At 40.4% G+C, this 26,858-nt stretch overlaps 1 protein-coding gene across 2 annotated transcripts in view; it reads left to right on the top strand.

Moving 5' to 3' along the window:
* The first annotated feature begins 785 nt into the window (after window positions 1-785).
* The window catches only part of axo (axotactin), a 213,166-nt gene continuing 187,093 nt past the window's right edge, over window positions 786-26,858 (top strand). For both annotated transcript variants that reach the window (XM_065230353.1, XM_065230351.1), the window contains exon 1: window positions 786-933. The gene's annotated coding sequence lies outside the window, so the exon portion shown is untranslated. The remainder of the gene's footprint in view (window positions 934-26,858) is intronic.

Raw genomic sequence — 26,858 nt, 5'->3', positions numbered from 1 at the left:
TTGTTTTCTTGTTTTCTCGTCTTATTGTCTACTTGTCATCTTATCTTCTTGTCTTCTAGTCTTCTTTTCTAATCTTCATTTCTTCCTGACTTTTTGACATGTTTTTTTATCTTCTTGTTTTCCTGGTGTTTTGACTTCGTTTTTTGTCTTCTTAGTTTCTTGTCGTCTTGTCTTCTTGTATTTTGACCAGATGGTTTTTTATCGCCTTGTCTTCTTGTGATTTTGTGTTTTTGTCAATCCTTCTTGTCTTCCTGTCTTGATGTATTTTTTTCATCTTTTTGTTTTCTTCTATTCTCATCTTCACGTCATACTATGATATTGTTTTCTTATTCCATCAAAACCAGTCTAACCCCTCACGCAACCCCAATCAACCATCAGTTCTTACCTCCGCTATATCACAATCTCACAAGCATGCTCTCTCTCTCTCTCTCTCTCTCTCCTTCTCCCACAACATCTCAGAGTTGATAACAAGCTGCAATCATATGGTCCCGACTGGACTGGTGCTACGACATTCAGCAAGTGTTGTCACCACACACCGCACAACATGCGGCGCCTATCTTACTTGCGATTGCAGTTTTGTGTTTGTCGTGTAGCAAAGGTACCCAAATAGACAACACCACCAGGCACCAGTAATCACCCCCACAAGCTAAAGCCACATGCGCGCGCGCGCTGCGCTGGTAGCTTGCCATTCTCTTATCAGTTCAGTTCGGTTTCGACCGTCGCGCAGTTTAGTTCGATCGGCAAAGGGGTCTCCCCCCAACGAGTGTATGTGTCTGTGTGTAAGTTCTTGGCCTAGTAGGTGACACGGGAAAGCATTTGCGCTTGGAAGAAAGGGTGATTGAGAAAGATTATCTCAATTGAGGTGGACAAGTGTCATTGTATTTGCTGAAGACTTTTGTGGAATTAGGTTCGAGCTATAAGGAAGAATTCAAGGTAAGCAGCGCGACAACAATATTTCTGCCATCGTTTTTTTTTTGTTTTATCTATAATTATATAACATAACCTATTTTGAAAGTTGTGTCAAACTGATAACGGTTGATATAACTGCTTTTTTGTATTAATAGACCATTGCAACCAACTTGATTAAAAATAGCAATTCCACACATTTTCAAAGACCTATGGAACAATGAGCTTAAGATAAGATAAATAAGCCGCATATAATAACAGTCCTAAATGAGCTGAAAAAAGCTGAATAAAAAAACCAAGCTGGATTGACCCATTCTTAGCATTGAGCAATTCAATGTAGTGTTTGTCCATTCCGAAAGTGTGACCATATCATGGAAACCACAAATCCGATTTCCCAACCATCCTGGATGACCACAGTTGGCATGGAAATGGTTGAAGTATTGTGCAAAAATCGTACCAACTGCGGAACGCTTTTCGCTGATTTGAGCTTATTATTGTCCACCGTCGCACCACTGCCATGATGACGATGAGATACAGTCCAATAATTGGGCAATTTGTTTCAATTGAAGGGGAATGCAGCGTTTGGTTGCAGTGCAAGACTATATGTGGGTGTACAAGTGCGGTTGTCGTCGGTGTGTGTAGTGTGGTGATTGGAATTTTGGTTTCGCCAGTTGGAAGTTTTTCATGTTTTCTAAAATGTGTGTAGGATATATGATTTTCAGGATTTTCTGAACCAATTCTTTCTGATGAACCTACCCACTGTAGTCAGTTCAACCAAAATCTCCTATCAATCTCAGAAGAAATGAGTACCAATAATTCCCCTTATCTTAACTGAAGCTCATTTGGAACTAACCTTTCAATTGCAAATTGCAGCTCCAAAAACAACTTCCATCGTGCACACGATAACCAATCCCCACCGAAATAGGGTACTATCGCAAATTGCCCGATTCTTTGTCTCCACCGAGAGATGCTTGATTACCCAAAGACATTGTGCTAAATTGCCAAGATGCACTTGATGCATAAACTGCTCCCGGACCTACCTATATTACAGTTCCCCTCCGCTCTGGCTGGTTGTCAGCAGCAAGCACTGTCACCGTAGCATTCCGTTGCTGGTTTTTGTGCTGGTGGGGAATGTTCTTGCGGGATCAGAGTTTTATCGTATTCCGCTTCACCAAGTGGAAAGCTGAAAAGTAGCTCCGCTAGAAAATGAGCATCGCCACCGGCAGAGTTCAACCAACGGAGCAGAAACAAAAGCAACTGCTAGGGATGAAAATCGTAATTATTCCTGTGCAGAGCAAGTACTTGAAGAAATTCCGAGACAAACTGCAAAAGGATTGCCAAGAAGTCAAGTCGTGGATTCGAATGGCGAGTGCAGTCATCGGAAAATTGAAATTTGCCATGTCAATCTGAGCTCCCGTCAGTTTCATGGGATGTACACGAAGGCAAGAAGATGAGTTGAATGAAAGCTACCACCTTCATGGCGAGTGTCATCTACACCTGATGTTCTGGAGTATTAGTTTTCTTTATCCACCCATCACGGAGAAAGTTTAAAACTTGTCATCACCATGGATTAGAGCTGAGCGTACACCATGTAGAAGAAATTTAGTTCTTTGTGCGGATGTCTCACCACCGCACACAAAGTTGAGTCAACTCGAGAACGACGAAATTTTCCTTCATTCAGCAACTCGGTGGTCGTGGAAAAACTAGCAGCAGGAAAATCCAAAGGCAGCCGAGAGCTGAACTGCTCGGATAACTTTGAAGCCGGCGTTCTTCTGCAGTCATGTTGGAGCATTTTATTGACTCGCATTTTGTACGAACTGTCACGGGCAGCCCTGGGGGTTAGAGGAAAACTAACGCTGGCAAGTTGCTTATCTTGCGGTAATGGGTTTCGGTTTTACGTTGGCTTTATGTTTTATTGATAATCACAGGAAAATTGTGCAAAATAGACCACTATTGGTCTTCTGCCGTCGATGAAACCATGACCAATCGAGTGGCAAAATTAAGTTCCGCTTGTTGGCTCGATTTTTCCCACTGTGATGGAACATTTCAATATTGAGTCTCTTTCAAAAACACCGTGAGCCTCCTCTATAATCCTATGAGTTCTCGAAATGCTGCTGCGGATTAGTAAAATGAAAACAAAGTGTAGTCATAGTGTAGTGTAGTATAGTCAAATTATTAAGATGAAAATGGTCGTTTGTCACTTGGCTTGTGTTTTTTTAAATGACTGTGTTCGATGGCATGTTTCAAGCTAAAATTTGTCCATGTATCGTTCATTCTGGACTGATGAATAAAATTGGACTAGCATGCTATCATTGGTGAGATCCTGAGACCACGATTCTGGGCAGCGCTACTTTAGTTCAATCGCTACCAAACGAAGTCAACGCGTGATATGAATGTTTACACCCATTTTCCTCAAAAACAAAAGAAACGCTCCAACCGAATCACTTTGTATCTTCATCCAATAGGCCGAAGTGCATTCAATGGCGTTTGAATGCGTTTGGCCTGATTTAGAATCCGTAGGCCGAGTTTGGGGTCAAGATGCAGTGTTATATTTTTAACAATATCTCAACAATTTGTTTCTCATTATAAAACATACGTACGGAAAGGTAAATAAACTAAGAAATCCACTTTAAAAATAGAGGTGATGGGTGGTCCAAATTAGATCTAAGCCCTGCCTTGTTTTTCAACATAATTCTGCACTCCTTTATGTAACCTATTGCAACTTGTGCTTCTTGGCCTAACAACTGCATTCTGGGTTCCATCAACAGAAATCCAAAACTTAAATAGAACCGAGTCAATCACATACTACGAAAAGGTAAGAGCGCAGTCAGGACTTTAAATAGGGAAGAGGGCGGTAATTTTGAATTATGTTGGACGATTCGCGCAGAACGCTATAATGCCGACGTAATAAGACTAGGTTAATTGAAACTTCTGTCAAACAGCATAAGTATTTCTTAAGTTTGCGGTAGCAAATTCCACATTCCTGTATTTTCCTGGAATTATTAAAATTTTCCCGGTCGAGTGAAATACATTTAAATCAAGCATAATATCAAATGCAATTGAGCCAAAAGGATCGGTAGGTTGGATGAGTCATTACATAGATAGAAAAAAATTACCTATGTACTAACTACCTTGAAAACTCGTAAAATTCACCACAGTATTTCATTAGAATGTTCTCATGAATTATCTCTAGAATCTATGACACACAAAGTACTTTTCAAAATTAATTTAAGATAAGTTTGAGAATCGCTCTGAGATTCACACAAAATATAACAGTTCAGAAATTCAATGCAGGAAATTCAAAGCAACATTAAATACATATTGAGATTGCAATCGAATTTTTCATTATTCTCTTAAAGATTCACGAATTTATAATAGACTTATGAAAAAAAGTGATCCTATAATGAGTTTGTTTGAGTTTTCCACACAAATTTAATGTGATTAATCTTTGAAAAGACAGGAAATTCTGTTTAGACCTGTCAAATTTCTTCTCGAAATCTCCTTGGAATATTCTTCTCAGAATTCTCTTGGAAATCTTTTCAGAATAAATTTCAAATCATATTTAGAATTATCATGGAACTTATCCTAGAATTTGTGTGATAGTTCTACCATCCGGGTTGCTGTTCGTTTATGGTGTTTGTTTTTTGGGGTTTTCATTAGCAATGGACCAGGATTCCTTTACATAATCGCTGACTTCCCATAATCGAACTTTCCTCAGAAAAGCCAACAAATTCATTTGGAGTTTTTCTAATAATTACCTTGGAAATATTTCGTCCATTTGACATGGAGTTCTAATCAATACTCCCATAGAGTTCTTTCCTTAACTTCCTAGAAATGTATCTCTAAAATGGGAACGGGACAATTCAAGACCAACAATTGAAAAGGGCCTAAGACCTAAATGTAAACATTTAGAAAAATGGCTATTAGATTGAACGTTATATTTTTAAATCCGATTTAAAAAATACATAAGTTTGTCTAATTTTAAAAGTGTAAGGTGTTGAAATAAGATGGATTGAGCATTATCTTGATAAAATAATTGACTTTACCAGCTTATTTTCATCAAAAAACAAAAAAATATATAATCCACCTCTGTTTGGATGGAAAACATCATGCGCCCTTTTTGTTATGGCTCTCAGATGTCAGTTTTTCTGATGAGGCCCACGTGATAAGGCTTTTGTTTACCGAAAAATAACAAAAGCCCTTTTCGATACGGCTGATTGTTGATATCGTTTTCTTGAGGCCACTATATTTTTCAATACAATCAATCAATTTGTTTTCGTTCGGAGAAGGAGAGACCTAAATTTGCTTTAAGGCAAGTATCGGTGTGATATTTGTGAAGAGACGTGTGTTTCTAGCTTACTGCTGATGTGTCACAAACGGGAGTCTATGGATGAGAAGAATTTCTGCGTTTGCTCGAAACGTTTCAGCAGGGCTTGTAAGCTGTTAACGACGAACGGTGCCATTAATGCGAGGATTGCCACAGGAGTTTCCAGGACCGTGTGACGCTAAGATGGCATCAGAAACGGTTCTATATGGGCTGAACTCCGGCGTTGAAGGTTGATCGCTGTTAAGGGCGCTGTTTGCATTGTGATGTAATAATTAATAAAATCGGTTTTATGTTAAGATAATATTGTGAAAAAAATTGATTGAATGAGAAAAAATAAGTCAATTTGGACAAGACAAATGCAGTTTTATTGAACAAATCGGAAATCACTATGGAACCTCCTCTTCATCGGCTTCGTGAATATCCATATCGTCTTCGAAATGGTATTCTTTGCCGGATTGTTTTTTCTTCCTCGCTTGGCAGGCACTAAGTTCTTCAAAACCGTCTCATAGTACGCCTTGTTGTTAATGTACGGTTGAAGGTTCTTTAAATCCTCTAGTTTTGCTTGTGGAAGAGGCAACGGTGTCGTAGTGATTGGTGTGAGTACTGGAAGGGGTGTTTGACGCAAATGATCTTCTGGAGCTATGACGAATTCCCGGAAACACTCATCATTTGGATCAATCTTATAAAACACCCTTCCCATCGCTGTTGGTCGGTACTCGAATATCATAATTTGCTTAAACTGGAGTGGTTGTCCAGCCACGTTCGATTTTGGGCGTTTGTATCGGTGCTCTAATTCTTTAAAAGCCAGAAAATCAGATTGACTAAGCTCCTTTACAACGAAGGGAACTCGCCTGCGCACCTGCGATATAAAAACCGCCCAATCACGGGGAGTCTCTATATCCATGATGTTTTTCTTCTTAGCTCTTTCAATGGCAGCGTGCACGGAATCGACTTCCATGTGCGAGTGACCAGAGACCATAAATTTATGAGTGATGATTATATTATTGCCTTCTGCAGTCAATCATTCTTGCAGATAGGCGAACATCATAACCATCACAAAATTTAGGTTCTGGCCACCACACCTGTCGGAAAATAAGTTCACCTGGCGGATCGAAACCTCTCTATTTGACTCAGCATCACTCACTAAGCATCGCACGTAGCTAAAAATGCACGAGACGATTTCCTGTGCGCCACGACGTGCCTTTGACTCGTCCCACAAAAAGCAGTAAGCCAGATTCTTTCCCCGGTTCGTCTCGAATACTGTTAAATTTAGCGTATACAACTGCCTGCTGTAATACGCTTGTCCACACGTCAAGTGAGGTGTCGGTAAACACTTCTGCAAATCGAAGGAAATCGTTACAACTCCATCGTCTTTCTTGGCATTCATTACATCCGCTTTTTTCATTTCGTAGACATGTTTAGCCTTCAACTGATGTTCCTCCTGTGATTGCTTCAGTGATTGCAGCTCGGTTTCGTCGGTGACATGCTTGATTTTGACACTGAATTTGTCACATTCCCCGCACGTATCGGCCTTTGGTTTCCGGAAGCTGAGATTGAAGGAGCGGAATATTGCTCTATATGTATTGTAGTGTACAGGTTTGATGGAGTCAGCCTTGCATTTTGTACAATACATATCGTAAATTTTCGTAATATTGAGATCGGCGTTCAAATACAGTTTAGATGATTTGCCACGGCCGTAATGGGATGTGTACGCAGGGAAAGATTGGATGTGGCTTTCAATGTACTGTTTTTCTTCCGCGCTGATCGTATGCCGCCTGCTATTAACTATACGTCCATCTTCGGATACGATTCCGAGACCTTTGATCTTGTTATTGATCAAACAGCGCATCTTTTTTTCCTTGACATCGAACGTCGATAAAAACATGGTTTTACACACTCTCACCATGCCACCCGCTCCTGGGAGGTTGTACTTAAAACTGTACACTCTTCTTGAATTGATCGCCTAAAACATATTATAATCAAGAGGACTCAACAATAATTTATAATAATAAAACCATACCTTGCTTTCAGCCACAAAAGAAATGGACACATGGTTGCCGAGGAATTGGTTTTGCGCTGAGGATGACAGGTGTAAAAAGTTTCTCAATAACTTCAATCGCACATCGTTGTCGTATTTGGAACTGCACTGCAGTTTTGAACAACGGGGGGAGCTCCACATCTTCGCGCCGACACTTTTACGCCGTTTGGTCGCGTATATGCTAAACCTCTTTGCTTGTAGAGCTTATTCAACATCGCAGGGGGTGTATTTTTCTTAACAATTTTATTGTTTTGCAGCTCTTCCATCGCTAGGTCATCATCAATGTCGTCATCTACAAAATATTTACATTTTCGAAATTAGCTGACGGAAACAAAAAAAAATACACTTTGCACTTGTGTACTGTTGATATTCTACATCACTTACCTGTTGAATAGCGTATCTTTTTCGATTGATTTTCGATGGTTTTCTCTGTTTTTCGTTTCCGATTAACAAAATATTCGCCTAAAGATATAAACTAGTAATTATTTTTGTAATAACGAATATGTAAAGTGCTTACCATTTGATTCAACATTTTCATCAGGTGCATCTTCATTGAATCCAATTATGGATTCGTTGCGGTATGGTTCAAAATATTCGTAGATAGAGAAGTCATTTATCATGGTGGCATCTCCAAACTTACTATCATCGCCGTTTTCTGATTCAGAGCTATCAGAAGAAGCAGGGTCACAATTTGAATTATTCGCCTGTCCTGTGCCTTGCCCTATCAAAAAAATAAATCCGTTGCCATCATAAGGCCTTATGCTTGTGGTATATGCTTGTGGTAGGCCCTTTTTTAAAGGTTAAATATTTTTTCAATCAAATTATTTTCATAAGTGATTTTAATTATGTAGCAAAAGCTATGCATGGTCCATCGAATAAAGCTATAGAACGATTTGCTTACATTTCGGTCTTAGGCCCTTTTCAATTGTTGGTCTTGAATTCACAGAATGGGTAATTTCGCGTGGTTTATTTTTAATTTTTTTTTTTTAATAACAAGGGGAAAAGGCATGTGGATACATTGTGTTTCAGAGCAACTATTGGCCTAATTTGAGTGCTCTAGAACTTTGTTTACCCCCCTGACGATAATAGGTTAAGGTATTGCCGAAGCCAACTTTTCCCCTACATAAAACAGAGTTCGTTTGCTACAGAGTATTAAACTAACCTAATTTCTTTATCTTTTCATCAAACATCATTGAAAACAGTTAACAAATGTTTAATAAGTTACCGAAATGAACTTTAAAAGCATTCCGATTATTCCATCTCACTTCCCGTATTTCCTTTTTAAAAACAAACATCGATGGTTCTGCTACCCTCAAATTGAACGTAATTGCTCGTAAAAGCAAGCCATAAAGCCATAAAACTGCTTTGTGTTTTTTATTTTTTCATTTAATTCGAACTGGAGAACATCTTCAAGATCATGAAAATTTAAACCAAACCGCGACTGTATAACATAACTGCACCATTCCCATATTTTTTTGGCTTCTGGACATTCTTTCAAACGTCGATGATTGGAATCAACCAAACCACATTTATCACAGCTGACAGATGTTAAATTTCCGATATTGTACGCTTGCAATTTTCCACGATTTGGAATCAAATCATTCACAAATCCAAAAACTTTGGAACGGTCATGAATGGAAAGAAAATTGTAAGAAATATTCTCCTAGATCACTCTCCAATCAGCAGCCACACTAATTTCTATACTCGGCATCTGTCTGGATGACTCCAAAAGATGACCATACAAAAGTTTTTTTGTCGTGAGATCAAAGTGTTCTTTAAGATATTTCCCTTCAGTAATCCATTCTCTCGCATTTCTTGTGAGTCTTTCAGGAAACTTGCACAAAATCAAAAAGATTTCTTCCTTAAAGATTCCTTCTTCGTGTTCAGAAAGGAAGACATTTTTCAAAAACAAGGTTTTACATTTAGCCTCTGGGTCAATCAATCTTAATCCACCCTGCCAATAGTCTTGATACAGTTGAGTCTTATTGAGTTTGAATATAAAACCCTTCCAAATAAATTTCTCACATGAATATTTGATTTTTCCCAAATGAGCATTAGATGGAGGAATAATCTGAGCAACATACCAAAGCTTCGAAAGAATGTAACAATTCAATACTTGACATCTTTCAATTATATTCAACCGTCGTACACAGTGTAAATTTAGAACAACTTTTATATTATTTATCAGTTTTGAATAATTTGTTTTAACAGTAGTATTCCAAGTTTTCTCGAAAACTAATCCGAAAACTTTTAAACTATCGGTTTCAGAAATAATCTGAGGTCCTAAAAGGGCTCGATTTATTCGAGGAAATACGGATTTTTTAAAATTAATTTTAATTTTTGCAAATTTAGCAAACGAATCAAAAATGTCGATTAGCCTGTCAAACTCTTCATCATTCCTGATAAAAAATGTTATGTCATCAGCGAATGCCATTACAGTTATGAACTTATCGAACACAAGGACACCTGAAATGGAAGCCGCAATCTTTCTCAAAAGAGTATCATACTCAATGGGCATCCTTGGCGAACGAAGCAATTGATTTCGATTTCTGAGGTAAGAAATCCATTAATTAAAATTCGCGACTTAGCATTTTCATACAAAACCTTCAAACAATATATTAGCCGAGAAGGAAATCAAAATTTGTTCAATACTTTCCAAAGATAAGCATGATCTCCGCTGTCGAAAGCTTTGTTCAAATCTAAGCTAACAAGACACCCCTTAAAGGTTTTTGTTTCACAAGACTTAGTTAGTATTCTCCTCAGATCTTTCAGGTTATCAAGGCTTGACATATTATTTACACATGCTGTTTGCCCTTTACCAATCAGTTTGGCTAAAACTTTTTTTTACCCATTCGGCAATAATTTTTGTAAAAATTTTATAGTCACAGTTTAACAAACTTATGGGACGATAATCGTCGAAGGATAAGCTGTTTCCACCTTTTTAGGAATCAAGGTTATTATCCCATCCGTAAAATTGGTCGCTGGGCGTTTGGAGCCGTTCAAGTAATTATTAAACATTTCGAATAAATCAAACTTTAACGAATCATAGTGTGCTAAATAAAATCCATAATTAAGCCCATCTGGTCCCGGAGTTTTCTTTTGGGAACAACTTTCAAGGACAGATTTGAGCTCTGTTTCATCAATTGGTTGAACTAATTCATTTCGATCATAATCATTTAATGTTTTATCAATCTAATTAATCGGGTCATCAGCTGGACTACCGTCTCCATCTGACACAGCATAGTTTGAAAATGTCTCAGTGTAGTAATCGTAAATCTTGCGTTTCAAAATGTTTATATCGGTAATAATTTGCGTCCCATCCAATAGCTTCATCATTTTACACGATTTTAATCGTTTTATCTGAGCAGAAACTTGGAAAATATTCATCATTTCACCCTGCAACAAATTTGATTCATCGATGTTGCTACTCAAATGCTTCAAGCGGTTTGATTCGATTTCTAATAATCGCGATTTTATCATTTTGATATCTAGTAACGTTTCTTGACCGCTGCTAGTTTTATTCATCCACTCTATCATCTTTGAATAAAAATAGCTCTTTTCATATGAAATTCACCGATTTAGATCCCAACTTTCTCGTTTGTAAAATTGCATTATTTTTGTTTTTGCTGTAGAACTCCACCAAACACCTCTATCAATTAAGTATGATTGTCTTCCTTTCCAAATTTGATAATCTTGAGAGAATTTTTCTTGTATTTCTGTGATATTCGAAATTGTTCATTTTCCAATATCCACGACCTCGTGATGTGAAATCAGTAGATAATATTTTAACTTTCATCATTATTGCACAGTGATCCGAGAAAACCACAGAAAGAGTCGAAAAATCTAAAACGCTTTGAACGAACTCCGCAGGTGCATAGAACCTATCTAGCCTAGATTTACTTTCGTTTCTGAAAAAGGTATAATTCGCTTTATTTAACTCCAACGCAATATCCTTTAATTTGAAAAGATCAATTAATCTCTTCAAACCAGTCGAAAAATTCTTATTTGCACCAGCACTGTCAGCTGCATTCAATATGCAATTGAAATCTCCTCCAATCACACTAAAAAGAGATCCAGCCTTATTGAGATGAGCCATGTTATCCAGAAATAATTCATCTCGTTCTTTTTTCCTATTGCTTCCGGAAAAAGCGAAAACGTTCACATAGTTATTGATTACTACAGAAGAAATGCGTCCGTTTGAATCCAGCAATGGCTGACAATAATCGAAAGTTTTACGCACCAAAATGGCGGTACCAGAACCACTTTTCGCGAGATTTATTATGGGAGAGTGTGACGGAATAAAAGAGAAGTTATCATATAGAAGCTCTTGCAAAAATATAATGTCCAAATCATGTGTACCAACAAACTCTTTGAGAAGAGATTTGTTAACTGTGTTATTTGAACTATTCAAGTTAATCGAGGCAACTTTACAAACGAATTTAATTTCCGATATCTACTCAATCATGACCAATAAAAAAAACTACCTATTTACCTGACTGACTACTGTTCAATTTTCCATTTCTTCTTCCACCAGACTTGGTGGCATTGGTTTCCGAATTACAACGATTTCGGTTTGGATTACTGCGACTTCTCGCTTTTCTGTCCTGGACGAGTTTAAGTTGCTTTGAACGACTTCGTGTTTTCACTCCCTGCTGTTCACTGATACTTGCTTGTGTGTGTGGGTGCTGTTTTCTCCATTGTCGACCTCTGCAGCATCAGCTGATACATCTGAGCTAGATCCGCTATCGCCCGTCTTGCCCTTCGCATACACCCGTTTCACTGAACAATCGGCTTCAAACAATTGTTTGCATCAGCGTCGTTCTCGTCGCCGAACTCAGCCTCCATCGCATCGTCTAACTTGGCAACTATTTCACTTGGTCCAGCTATCTCACTCTCCACCAACTGTTTCTTTTCAAGGTCTTGGTCCGGCAATTTTTGCAGCTCTCTTTCGCTCTGGCACTCACTACCCGCTCCTGGTTCTTTGTCTCCCTCGTCCGGCTTTTTTGCTCCATCCTTTCCCAACAACTAATTTAGGTTGGTCATTGTTTGCTGACCTTGACTTCCTGATAAAGCAGATTTGGCATTTTGTTTGGACCAATTCGCTCCACCGGTCACTGCTCCACTGTAAGAACCATGATTCGATTCCAAGCGATCGTTGACTGCCTTCCGGTATGGACAATCCACCTTCAAATGATCAGTAGCGCCACATTGAAAGCATTTATTAACGAGCCCCTCATAATAAAGCCGTGCTCGATGTACGCACCCCTCACCGAGTTCCATATGGGAAACCCAGTGCTCGCTGGGTACTTCTCCCTAACCAAACGTTGCACTTTCCCGTATTTCGAGAGCGCATCCCAGATCTCTCGATCTTCAACCTCAGGAGGGAGATTGAAGATCCGGACGTACCGCACAATCGCATTAGCTGGTGACAATGGAACCACTGTACGTACACTGATACTTATCATACGCGAACTCCATACTTCCAGGCAACTTCCGTAGGGTGAACTTCAGATCATCCTCCGTTTTAAGCATGATTATCACCGATAGTTCCTGCTTCTCCTTGTACATGGAGAGGAGGTTGTCACACTTTAGCATCATTTTGGTTTTCATGAATTTGAAAACTTCCACATCCGAGGGTTCCGGGTTACCGCGCTCGAAACGCACTCTCAGCGAATTTGCCTTGAGCTGTGATTCGGTCATTGTTCCACTAGATTCCGTGCTTCTTTACAGAAGGCTTCTATTGTTCAACGAAAACAAAAGAACACAGCTTAACGCTGCTTTACGTTATAAGTTTGCACTACACTTGATTGTACGTCTGTTTTCAACGAGATCCATGTATGAACTGATATTCAAATGAAATGGTTCCATCTTTTGAACATGAGTAGTTCATTTGAGGTGTACTGATTTCGGAAATAAAAAAAAACAAGGTATTACATTTATAGAAATGTTTCCTTCTTTTAAACACGACCAGTTCTTTCAAGTAGTGCTGATTTCAGAAATTTTAAAACAATCAATATTTTTGACTTATAGAAAAAAGCATTTAAACATGAGCAGTTCCTTCGAGTTGTACTGGTTTTGTTATTTTCTTAATAACCAATATTTATAGAAACGCTTCTTTCTTTTAAACTTGAGCAGTTCTTTCGAGTTGCTTTACATGCACTGAAAATAAAATTTCGTTTATACAACGAAATCGCTCGTTTGTTCTACGAATTTATTCGTTGTTTTCTGCAACGAAATGGATTTGTACATTGTATGAAGCTAGTTTCGTTAGAACTGCCACACTCGCTATCACTACACCCAACCAGCGGTCCACAAGTGTTGGTTGTGGAAACCGAAAATGTGGAGTGTGTTAGTGAGGATGGGTAAAAATAACTTCATCATTGGAAGGAATAAATATGACAAAAAATAAAAATAGACTTCAGACCGGACTCGACTCATTAACCTTTCGATCGTTAGGTCTGTGCTGTTTCCATCGCACTATCTGAGCTATGAGTAATGATATAGCTAAAGGCAAATAAGAAGCACTCATGGAGCGGTACTTCGATTTCTCTTGCTTTTTCTGCTGCTTGCATGTATTTTTTCTCTAGCATTAAACCACCGCGACGAGTAATTTGATTTATTGTGGTAGCTTGCATGTATTGGTCAAACCGACAATATTTCTAAAAAAAATATCCCATCTCCAACACACAATCAGCACTTTAGGAGACAAAAAGCGATGTTGTTGGTTTGATTGTACGAAGATGTATTTGTATATTATACGAATAAGGCGTAATATTGACATTGCGCCAGATGACAGGAAAAACGAATGTTTCGTACCATTTAAGAAAGATGTGTTGTATGTACGATATTCATTTTTACGAAACGGTTTTCAGAGAAATAACGAAAATACACTTTCAGTGTGGGAATATCTATCATTTAAAAACGTTCCAAATTTATTTAATTGTATATTGATTAATGATTAAAATTTGGTGAATTTACCCATTCGGTAAAATGTTCTTCGGCGAAATGTTCTTCGGCTAAACGTCCTCTGCGAAACGACCAAATACTTTGGTGTTATTTTTAGTTTTTTTTTTTTAGATTCAGAATATCCTGGAAATGTTGATTAATCTAAGGGTCTTGAATTTTTTTTTTTCGCAATTCAAAACCGTATTTGTTCATGTAGAGAAGATGAATAACTTATCGAAATTCACGGGCTCCGATAAACTGCAAGTTCCCTAAGCTGAAGCGAGGATCCCTGATGATCTTAGCAGTTTGCTGAACTATTTTTAGATCTACTGCAAAATTCCCTGCACTTATATGAAGTATTATGCAGCTTCTCAAAATGCTACGAAATTGCCAAAATTTCTACAAATTTTGCTACGCTTCTACGTTCCTCGTTGAGTTTCCGCGAAGTTCCACGTATGGAATTTCTTGAACTTATACCTAACTTCCTGAAGTATGCCAAGCTCATAATGCTTCGAAAAAGTATCCTAAAATTATATGAAGCTCCGCAAACAATAATGAGGTTCCCTGAAATTAAATAATGTTTAACTTCCACGAAGATTCCAAAACATAAATAGAGTTCCCAAACAAAAAGTGATATCGAAACTGGTTTGAAAAATACCGGTGTACTCATATTTGAGTGACATTAATGCATATATGAGTAACATTTAATCATATTTGATTAATTTTCTTTTAAGGCTCAATTGCGTTAGCTTTGCGGAGCCGATAATTCATTGTTCTTTGTTTGTTACAAAATTCACTTAATTCTATGGCTAGTAGGAGTTGGGCCGAATACTCGCGGCTTACCCGAGGTTAGAGGGGTACATTGTCGAAGGATAGGAAAATGGCAAGAGCTTGGGGGAAGGATTTCGCTGTCTCATCATAGCGATGTCACCAGTATGTAAAAATTTATTCATTCTATAAGTGACCTACCTTTTTGCGAATTTGAGTGAACGGGATTCAAATGTGAGTCAGATTCATTTGCCGTGTAGGCCCTTTTAAAACCTATCAAGCCAACGGGCAAGACAGCTCCTAATCATGAGCAATTTCAGAGTTACTTTTGAGGCACCTCGAGTAGCTCACATAGCTCATTGAGCAAGATAACTGCCATTTTCTTCCTCACTGTTCACGTCACAGCCTCCTCGCGACAGTTGGTTTATACCTGAATTGACTGTTGCTTTGTGTGCTTTACTACCGCTTGCTACCGTACGTTCAGATCTTAATTCGAAGTGTATTGGCAACAGCGGACGCACGAACGAATGAAAGCTGTATTAGAACAGTCGCATCTATACCCGCTTTGCTAAAATCATCGTTCCACGTTCCAAGTGAACCGAATGGGCTGTATTTAAACATTTCTTTATGACCAGGTTCTCAATGTATCTGTCGTCATAACAGCCTTCACAAACCGACGACATCGCTCAGCTTACCCAAATGGCTGTCACGAAAAGGCTGTCACGAGACATTATACACAATTGATATACGGCAGTGGAGTATGGAAGAAACCCAGAAGAATGATCCCGAACAGATATGTCGGCCCGATGTCGGATCAATGTGATGGTCAACGTCGGCCAAATGTCGGGTCGATATCGGGTCAATTATGTGTTTATGTCGGGTCAATGTCGGGCCAACATCGGGTTGGGATTTGGTAGAAGTCAGGTTGGTGTCGGGTAGGCTTATATTTTTCGCCAGAGACCGCGCGTTTTAAAAAAATATCGGATGAAAATTTTGCAATGGGCAACACGAACGTAGTAGCAGTCTTACGACATACAAACAAAATTTCAAAGACAGCAGCAACGAATCGGCAGTTTAACGGACTGCTTGTTGTATGTACGAGGAACGTTACGAATGACCATCCGAGGCTGTCATAGCCGAACGAACAAAATACATGACTAAGAACGAGCTACCGTGTACTGCACAAGACGGCAACGTTGCATGTCGTATAACAGCCTCACTGTGGGCTGTCGCTTATAGCTCAATCTCAAGGCTGTCGTAGGAAAAAGAAAGCGACAGCCGTTGGAATACTGTCATGAGGCGGTACTTTTGGTATGCCTGGTCACAGCAACATATGGAGGTGCGAAGCCAAAAAGCTAATGTCAAGCTAATGTATTGACGGAAACGGGGCTGGATGACCGGATCAATTCATCGCAACTTTTCGGATCACTTTATACTGTCTTCAGAACTGACCGCTCTCCCCTGAACAGTCAAAAATCGCGCGGTGGAGGCGTTCTGATTGCTGTCTCAGCGAAACTAACCAGCTACCTAAGTACCTCGCCCATTTCCAGTCTACTGGAGTAGCTCATTCCGATTGTTTATATGCCGTCATCTGAGTGCTACTCTCTGGACTTTCGCCTGTATTGAACAATGTGCTTGCGGACATTGATTGGCAATGTATCGAATCGACCGCTAGTATCAATGATGCTGCGGATTGTTTCAGTACTGTGCTGGAAGATGCTATTTTCTGCATTGTCCCAATACGTCGACCCCCGCACCCCCGTTTTCTCTGCCGGCTCCCAGAAGGCCGAAGATGGAAGGATAAAGGGTGATACGGTCAAAATTTGGTCAATATCAACTTGACGTATTTCTTTCACTTTTGCATTTAAAAAACCTGAACACCCCTCATTTTGAAGGTGTTTGTGTAGAATGTTGCTCCTATTTTGATTTTGGAATTCACTCTTCAGTTGTCAAAATGCCGTCCAAGCAAGAAGAGCAGCGTATCAAAATTTTACTCGCGCATCGCGAAAATCCGAGCTACTCGCACGCAAAGTTGGCAAAATCGCTAAAAGTTGCCAAATCAACCGTTACAAATGTAATTAAAGTGTTTGGGGAACGTTTGTCGACAGCCAGGAAGTCTGGATCGGGGGGAAATCGAAAACCGGAAGCCGCTGAGACGACAAAGAGAGTTGCCGGTAGTTTCAAGCGAAACCCTAACCTCTCTCTCCGAGATGCCGCAAATAAGCTGGGTGTATCGTCTACAACCGTGCATCGAGCCAAAAAACGAGCCGGACTATCGACTTACAAGAAGGTAGTGACTCCAAATCGCGATGATAAACAAAATACGACGGCCAAAGCGCGATCCCGGAGGCTGTACACGACGATGCTGACGAAGTTTGACTACGTGGTAATGGACGACGAAACCTACGTCAAAGCCGACTACAAGCAGCTTCCGGGACAGGAGTTTTATACGGCAAAAGGAAGGGGAAAGGTAGCAGATGTTTTCAAGCACATGAAACTGTCAAAGTTCGCAAAGAAATATCTGGTTTGGCAAGCCATCTGTACCTGTGGCTTGAAAAGCAGCATTTTCATAGCTTCCGGGACTGTCAACCAAGAAATTTACGTGAAAGAGTGTTTGAATAAACGTCTGCTGCCTTTCCTGAAGAAACACGGTTGTTCCGTACTGTTTTGGCCGGATTTGGCATCTTGCCATTACGGTAAAAAGGCCATGGAGTGGTACGCCGCCAACAACGTGCAGGTGGTTCCCAAGGACAAGAACCCTCCCAACACGCCAGAGCTCCGCCCAATTGAGAAATACTGGGCTATTGTCAAGCGGAACCTAAAGAAGACCAAAAAAAACTGCTAAGGGCGAGCAGCAGTTCAAGGCAAACTGGCTTTCTGCGGCGAAGAAGGTAGACAAGGTGGCTGTACAAAATCTGATGGCAGGGGTCAAGCGTAAGGCCCGGCAATTCGGATTTGGAAAAGCGGAAGCCTAACTGAATATTTTTCCTGAATTTTATACTAATTGAACTTGAAAAAGAAATTTAATTTGATTTTTTAAATAAACGATTTCACCGATTTACACGCGTTTTCCCTTGACAAAATTTTGACCGTATCACCCTTTAGTGTAGCAATGGAGCTCGTCCGTTGCAGGCATCCTTGGAGACGGATGCATCCAGTCTGTAGTCTCAACTGGAATCCGTGTCGTTTTTGAAAACATTGAAAAACAAAACTAAAACATGAGCTGTTAACATACCGGGTTGCCAAACAAGGCATTATTCACAAGCAAACAAAAGTCAGTTCAATAACTTCTTGGCACTGCCAGTACAGCTGCGGCACACTGAGGTACACTGAGAAAAATGTTGGTGCAAAATAAGTGTGTAGAGTGACCACCCCTTGGGTGTGTTTATAATGTGACATGTTTGGAGTATTGGTAGATTTTGTTTTTAAGACTAGAATCCAGTATCTGTGTGCGATCGAATGCGAAGACGTGTTGGTCGGTAACGGAGTCATCCAATAGTGCTGTTCGTTCTCGTAGTGTTGCTATCTCATAATCTTCAGCTGTCTTCCCTTGTTCCCACATGGTTTGTGTGTTTGACGTCATTCCTACGTAGCACGATGCGCATCCCACGCATGGGATCCTGTAGATGACGTTCGATCTGTTGTTTGGGTCCAACTTGTCCTTGACCGTCGGCAGTAGGTTGCCGACCGTTTTGTTATTCTTGGCACTGCTTTGTCTTTTTTAAAGCTTTTCCGTATTTGGCCGGTCAGGGGAAGTGAAGGCAGCTGAAGATTGCAAGATAGCAACACTACGAGAACGAACAGCACTATTGGATCACTCCGTCACCAACCAACACGTCTTCGCATTCGATCGCACACAGATACTGGATTCTAGTCTTAAAAAACAAAATCTTCCAATACTCGAAACATGTCACATTATAAACACACAACACACTGTCAATAACACGTATGCTGGCGTTCTTCACACAGTGAAAAACAATAGGTGTAGTAGACGAACACAGCAAAGAGCACAAGAGTCACAAAACGCACGGTACCGCATAGTCCAGGTACGGGTCAATGTTTGTCTGAGGCTTGCTGTACTGGGGTGGCGTTTAGAACAGGCCTTGGCCTTCATGACGCGCCATATTGAGTAATCCAGCGGACTTAGATCGGGGCTGGATGGCGGCCACATATCCTTCGTCCAGAACGGAAGATGTTCCTGCAACCACTTCTGAGTGCGGTTCGAGGTGTGGCACGGAGCCCCATCTTGTTGAAATACAATATTTGGCTTCGGACCGTACTGTTATTTGATCCACGAAAGAACATACTTACTTAAAATCGCGATGTTAACCTCCGTGTTGACCTTGTTGCCTTCTGGAATGAACACCGGGTCAATTTTTTTATTTTGCCATCGGAAGCCACCAATCCAATCACCATAACGCTAGCAGGATGCTTGGTCAGATACACGTTCTTGTGCTCGTCGGCCACGTCTTTTACCGGAAGAGAAGTAATATACCGGTAGGTTCTGGAATTTGATACGGGATCGACGGTAAACATGCTCTCGTCGGTGAACAGGATTTCCGGATTTTTCCGCTTAAGGAAGTTCAAGATTTTCTTGCATCGTTCGACTCGCAGCTCCCAGATGCGGTTGGTAATCATGTGAGTTTTTTTCCGTGCCCTCGACTTCCGTGCCGTAAAGTCACTGATCCTGTGATCCTTTGCCATTTTCCTTCTTGAACGCACTGGATTCACCCGAATCTTCCTTTTGACAGCAGTGATAACCCTCGGAACCCGAGCTGACCTCGGACGACCTGTGGCCACCTTCGCGGATAGTTGTCCTTTCTTTTCTCGGCCTAAAATTCTTTTGACGGTCCACCAGAACACTCCCACGGCGATTGAAATGTCTTTTTGCGACATTTGCGCGTGGGGCAAATCACGAATATGCTGCCACTTCGTCACGGTGCAACTGTCAAACTAAGTAAATTATTTTCTTTTATACACAGCCTACTACGGTATGAGTTGTAGGTTACGTGCATGCAAAGAAAACCAAGGAATTGTATGCACAGGTGAAACGGGAGCCTTATTTGTACGATGGTGCAAACATTATCACGCATACGGTATTTCTCGATGTTTTGACTTAATCCCATCGTTAACTCAAAATTATATCTTCACTACCCAAACAGCATTGCATACTTTATGAAGGTTTCAGAGCATTCTACGAGTTTACAACCTGGTGTATGCAACCCTCACAAAGTCAGAATTGCTACTTGGGTATTGTAACTACGGGTAATCATCGAAAGTACTTACATTTGTCTCTGGCCCTTTTGAGCAAACTGCAATGACTCACTGATACTCGCAATGTGTCACGACCAATTTGACGCAACGACGCCCTTACGCTCTCTGATTTAAGCGCAAGGATTTATGTTATCTGGATCAACCGGAAAGAAAACTCTGTCTCTTTCATCCTCATCAGTTCTTACGCAAGAAGTGAAAGTGACGTCAACAATGTGGTTACGTATGTATGATAAGGAGTGATTGATTGATTGATTGATTGATTTCTTCACTATCGATACTTTCAGCCGTTGGCTGGTACGAATTTGAGGAATAAGAACAAAATAACACATTGTCATATGATAGTTATTTGATAATTTTCGTTTTACTCCAATGTTGTTCTACCATTTGTGTTGTTTGAGATAGACGACGGAAGAGCATGACTGTACTAATACAAACAGACTGTCGCACCCAACAACGTAGCGAGTGTAGTAAAAAAGGCCTACTGCCATCCAATTTTTGATTTTTTCTCGTTGGAGGTGCTCTGGGTGAACCACCGGAACTTCTCCTCAGCGCTAAATATTGTTCTTGAATGTCATTGGTTCCAGTTTTCCATCGAAAAGATTGGCATTTTCCTCCCCCCCAAAGTGGGCCTTCCCATCAATTCAAATCTATTCCGGTCGAATAATTTCCTGCATTGTCAGAGCAGATACCGAAAGCTACTCTTTGAAAAAATCTCATTTCTCACAAAAGCCATTAATTTTGCCATTCGCGAGTACAGTACCCGTTCGATTTTGGCAACAGGCCCGAAAATATAGTGTTGCAAAAATCGAGCGGTTTTTTTTTAATTATACCACCGTGAGTCATCTTTATTGCATAGACGTTATAAATAATGCATCTTGTATTTAGAATTGTAGCCACAAGGAGCACAAATGGCAAAATCCGTGTGTCAAAATCGAACCGTACTAAAATCGAACGGGTACTGCATTTCTACGGTAGGTTAGTTTCGTCTATGCGAATGTAAAGTGGGCTCACTTTACCTGGGTGCTGGGACACTGTTCTGCTGAGGGCGACTATCACTTCTAGTAGTCGTTTTTCTTCATCGTCCAATTTTTCCCCAAAGCTTGGCACTGCGGCTAGTTTTACATATTGGAATTTTAAACATTCCCTCCATCAGATCGCAATTTGCACCACCCAGCGCTATCAGCTAACCGGGGGGAAACTTTTTCGGTGCACTTGAGAAACGAATATTTATTAACTCTTCTTCCACTGAATTTTCACCGGGTTTTTTTTTGCCTGCTTCCCTCAAGTGGGATCGAATTCAAATACATAGAGGGAGAGAGAGAGAGAAATCGAGCAATGGAAATGCAAACGGATCGACCATTCACCACCACCGTCACTAATGGATTTTCGTGATGAACGTAAATCTTCGATGACGACGGTTTGAACTTGGCGGATGGATTTTCAATTTCTTTTTTTAGTCACTTTCTCGCGAAGGAGCTTTTTTTTTATCGAGAGTGTGAGGGTGTGTGTGTGTGTGTGGTGGTTGTTCAATTCTGCAGCTCGATTTGCAATTCTGTCGGCACCTTACTGTGGATTCGAATTAGTCCCATGTACGGTACGTATTCGATGAAAGACGTGGCTGCTGAGTGGCAATCGCTCAACTTCAGGCACGGGATTGTGCTGCGTTTTTTTCCTCTCTCCTGGGAAGGATTCCCCGTTAATGCAATTCGGATGTTTCAGGGAGGGTTAAATTCCAAGTACTAATTGAGAACGAAAGTTCCTCATCAGCTCATTCAAATGTGAAGCTGATTTATTCCAGTGCTCCGTGGGGACGGTCGTTGCAGTTCGTGGATTCTGCAGTGAATGGAGTTCAACTAATTTAAGTGCAAAGTTTAGTAAGCGATATTTTCAATCGATCTTGAAACGTACTATAAAGCGGTTCTTAGGTAAGGATATTATTTTGATTTCAGCTTCTGCTTACAATTCTTCTTCACTTAAAATGTTTATGTAACCATTAATTTCGCATCACAGCTCGTTTCAAGAAATTGCCACTCATAGTATGAAACTAGGTTCAGGTGGAAAATCCAGTCCACACTTGCTCGATCCTTCCATTCCCGACCAATATCCAGTTCATTCTGGTGCGCATCAAACTTTGCATTGCTAGCAAATAAATTACCACTCCGTCGCATACATACGCACACGACTTTCTCCTCATGTTAAGATCCAAAGGCAAACAATCGTGGTGGCTTCATAGTTACTGTATAGGCAGTATAGAGTGCCATTTATCCGTTTAATTCAATATGCGCAATTACCGCTCGTTAAGGAAATCGTTCCATTCAATGATTCAGCAGTCGTAGCGTGGCCCCGAAAAATCCATCTTCACCGATCGAACTGGTTAGCGAATTTGGTACGAACCGGGTTGGACGGGGTAAGTCAAAAAGGAGGTTAGTTCACTGTTGACAGCTACATTTTAATTAGACGGTTTCGGATAGATAGAAGCTTCGTGATTTTTCACAGCTAATTGTCTTACTGGCAGATATTATGCAAAAGTGCCTCGTTGTTGTTGTTTGAAAGGCACTGTTATTCTGACACACTCTGTTCAATTATCACCTTCCGTCGTTGGTGGAAGTTTTCTGTTATCACCGAAGAGGTGTGAGTTGTGATTCCCTGATTTGTCGTCATTAGCAGATGTGGGTGGGAGTAGAAGGGAGTTGTCAGAAGGAGAATATTACGTGAAAAAGCACGTGATGGTTCCATAGTAGAATCAATGCTGATTGATGATAACGAGTGGACGGTGGGTCACAACTGATAAGAGATTCGACGCCTAGTTGACATTGTTTGGTGCTTGGTGATAATGAATGGTAGTGATTTAGACGCATGTGGCCTTGATTGGGAACGATTTTTAAGCTACAGCCAACTAGGAAATTGGAGCGCAGTTTTATTTTTCTATGCAACGTCTGTCTAATTCAATGTAATAAAATAATGTTTACAAATTTAATTATTTAAGTTCAGTTTCATCGATGCATTTCAGTTAGAAAATTGTCTCGCAAAGATTTAAGTCAGTGTCAGACATAATAATATATTCAGGAAAAAGTAGCTTATTCACTACAGATTCTGTTATACATTTATCATAAATCGAAATGGTGAAGGGCCATTAGGCCGACTTCCACTGGTCTGAGAACCATTAGGCAGAATAGCTCATTAGGCCAAATGTCACACATAATGGTACATATTTCTTCCGAGAAAGACTGCTGCAGTCTCAGCTCTCAAAAGTAAATAGCAGCACCATCCCAAACAACACAAATGTTCTATATCAGTTTATATCATCGAAGCTGAAAGTCTCTCTAATAAAGCAAAAAACAAACAGTTTATATGACCTTTGCATGACTGGTTTTGGTTGTATAGCAGTTGCCTCAACATAATTATATGAATTTGTGTTGCTGGAGTTCTGTACTGTACTAAGGGTATGCGATATTTCGAGTTGTACCGTTTATTTCGCTTCGAAATAGAATTCCGCGGAATACTTTTATGTTTCGTTTCGGTTCGTCTAATTCAGAAAATTTCGGGTTTTTTGCCCTCGATTTGTTTTCCGTCGATCTTGTTTGTATTTCGTACCAGGCTTGCAATTGCTCATTACAGCTAAAATGCTATTTTTCGTAATTATGAAACAATGAGATACTATAATGATAATTTTTATTTGTAAGATGCAAGAAGAGGTGGTAAAGTTTGTGTATGACATATAAAATTTGTCAATTTTGCTTTCAGAAGGTCACAACTAGCGATTTTATGATCGCTGATTGTTCGCTCATCGTGTTGCTCATCGTTACAGCTAATCGCTAGTTGTGACCTTCTGAAAGCAAAATTGACAAATTTTATATGTCATATACAATCTTTACCACCTCTTCTTGCATCTTAAAAATAAAAATAATCGTTACAGTATCTCAATGTTTCATAATTACGAAAAATATCATTTTAGCTGCAGTGAGCAATTGCAAGCTTGTTTCGTACTGAGTACCAATGCTACCGACGCCAGGGAGGCAGCTTTCCCACACCTGGACCCTACCTATCGATCCATCAACTCATGGACCGGGAGTGATCAGAGATTTTATGCCTCAGAAAATCCCGGCGGCGCCGACTGGGATTGAACCCAGGCCTTTTGAGGTGAGATAACCAAATAAATAAAACTGTATACGTTTAACAGTCTTTCTCTATCTAGCACACGGGAATGAATATAGATTCATTCTTTTTCCAAACCAATCTGCTTCCCTCTTGCTCACACTAAGTCTTCTTCGATTGAGCTAGCGCAGGCAAGCCGATAAAACGTCAAAAAGCTCTATAATAAATTTTCAAGCCGCATTACAATCAGAGTTGCAAAATCTCACGATTGTCACGAGAGCGTACGTAGCCAAAGCATAATTAAACGAATCTCACCATTGACACTCACCATACCAAACTCCGACTGACTTGTTGAGCTATCTGACAATCCTTCGAAAGAGTGACGTTCACATCTGACATTCGGAACCTGAGTGTCGACTGAGTGACTAGATGATGAGACGTCTAGACTGAGTGTGACATAGACAACAAGTAATGATTGTTGTTGTTTTGATGATCGTGAGCTTCGTTTTTGTGTTAACAAATCTGGAGAACTTTGATATTTGAACGTATTTGCTTTTGTAACAAAACACACCAATCACCGATTTCTCGCAAATAAAATCTCAACCTCGAAAGCAAACACCACAATCAGGTAGAGGAACGATTCCTATATCATTTGTTATTGTCTCCTTGTGAGATCGAGCTTTTATTTGTGAGAAATCGGTGATTTTTGGAAAGGGGACGACGTGTAGATGCCGAAAATTTATGTTCGATGCCATTTCAAAATCCAATATGGTGTCCATTGGGTTCATAAAAGTGACGAATACCCATCAATATGGGTATGTTCGTAATGGGAAGGACCGGAAGGCCGAAAATTGATGTCACTCGCCTATTTGGAATCCAGGGTGGCGACAACATCTTGCATTCCAGAATGGCGTCGAACATAGATTTGCGACCTTCACGTGTCGTGACCGTTCCGATAATACCCATATTGTAGGGTATTTCACAGATTTTTATAAACCAATGGCCGCTATCGTGGACTTCAATCGGACATCGATTTTCAGCCTCTAAACGTAGTCTCTTGTCCAAAAATATCCATATTGTAGGCTGTTTGAATCTTTTTGAAACCAATAGCTGCCATATTAGATTCCAAAATTGCGTCAGGCATTGATTTTCAGCATCAAAACGTCGTCCCCGTTCCGGAAATATCCATAAAGTAGGGTATTTACCACTTTTTATGAACCCAATGGCCGCCATATTGGATTTTTTTTTTTTTTTTTTTTTGTAAAAGTGAAGTTTTATTTGTCAGTTTAGCATACAAAGTTTTTTTGTTTTACCGTCAATTTGCTACATCAAGATGAAAGTTCAAATCAGCTAAATCAATTCTACCGTTACAATCGTTAACGAAGCAGATATATGTAATAAACATATTCAGAATTGCCACTCTATGTCTGCCGTTTATTCCTAATAGGGCAGGTCTTAACAAATCTTCGAACTCGAGTCGCCTCCATCCACCCAAGATGACAGCTATTCTCTGCTGAAGAACCGTCCAAGCCGGGCCGGCGCGAGCACAAGCGCAAAATTTGTGGGAGAGAGTTTCTGCTGTACGGTTGCCACAATGCGTACAGTTTTCGTCATCTACTCGCCGCATCACGAATAGCAGTTTGCGGTGCTCTATCTTCTCGTTCACCAACAAGTAAAGCTTCGTCCTCTGCGCTGAAGTAAGTTGCCTCGATGCAATGTTTCGCCATATGCGTGACCAGCCACTTGCTGGACTGTTACGTTCCACCCTTGGTAGCTCCGTTTGCTGGACGAAGTACTGGTGAATTTGATCGGTGGAGGGGTTCTGTTGGATTTGGTGGGGAATTTGGGATAAGTTTGATAGAATTTGTCTAAGGTCTATTGAGATGGAAGATCTATTGAGATGGCTGGGCGGGGATTATCGTGGAAAAGAAGGGATCTATAAAAAGGAAGGGATTCGATCTCTTGTAGGTGTCGGTTGATTGCGAGTGACTTACATTTCAGAGCAGGTAATTGCAGCTTCAGGCCTCCATTCTCTCTGCTGCGTGCCAGCTGCATCATTGGGACACGGGCGACAGTCCCTCTCTAGAGGAACGTACCCATTGCTGATGTGATTTTTGCCGTATGCACTCCCAACGGCGGTAGTATGGACGCGAGGTACCATATCCTGGACGTTCCGAACGTGTTGAGCATGATGACCCTTTGGTGCAGCGTCAGCGTGCGCAGAGAATGCAGCCACATTTGTTGCGCGAACTTCCCCACTAGCGCATTCCAGTTCATCGTTGTCATCAGTCGTATTGAATTTGCGAAAACAACACCCAGAATTTTAACTACATTGACTGTTTGTAGCCACTGAATGTTGATTCTGTTGCCTTCGCAAAGGCCAACATCGACGGCAACAGTTTTCCGCAAATTTAATTTTGCGCCAGCAGCTCTCTCGAAACGAGTGAACAGCCTATTTATCTCATCGATTTGCCTGGTCGATGTGACGATCACACTGATGTCGTC

Source organism: Ochlerotatus camptorhynchus, unplaced genomic scaffold (assembly GCF_037179485.1).
Source record: "Ochlerotatus camptorhynchus isolate MF236.1 unplaced genomic scaffold, CSIRO-AGI_Acam_v1.1 ptg000330l, whole genome shotgun sequence".
Lineage (NCBI taxonomy): Eukaryota > Metazoa > Arthropoda > Insecta > Diptera > Culicidae > Ochlerotatus > Ochlerotatus camptorhynchus.
This window is presented reverse-complemented; position numbering and strand designations above follow the sequence as displayed.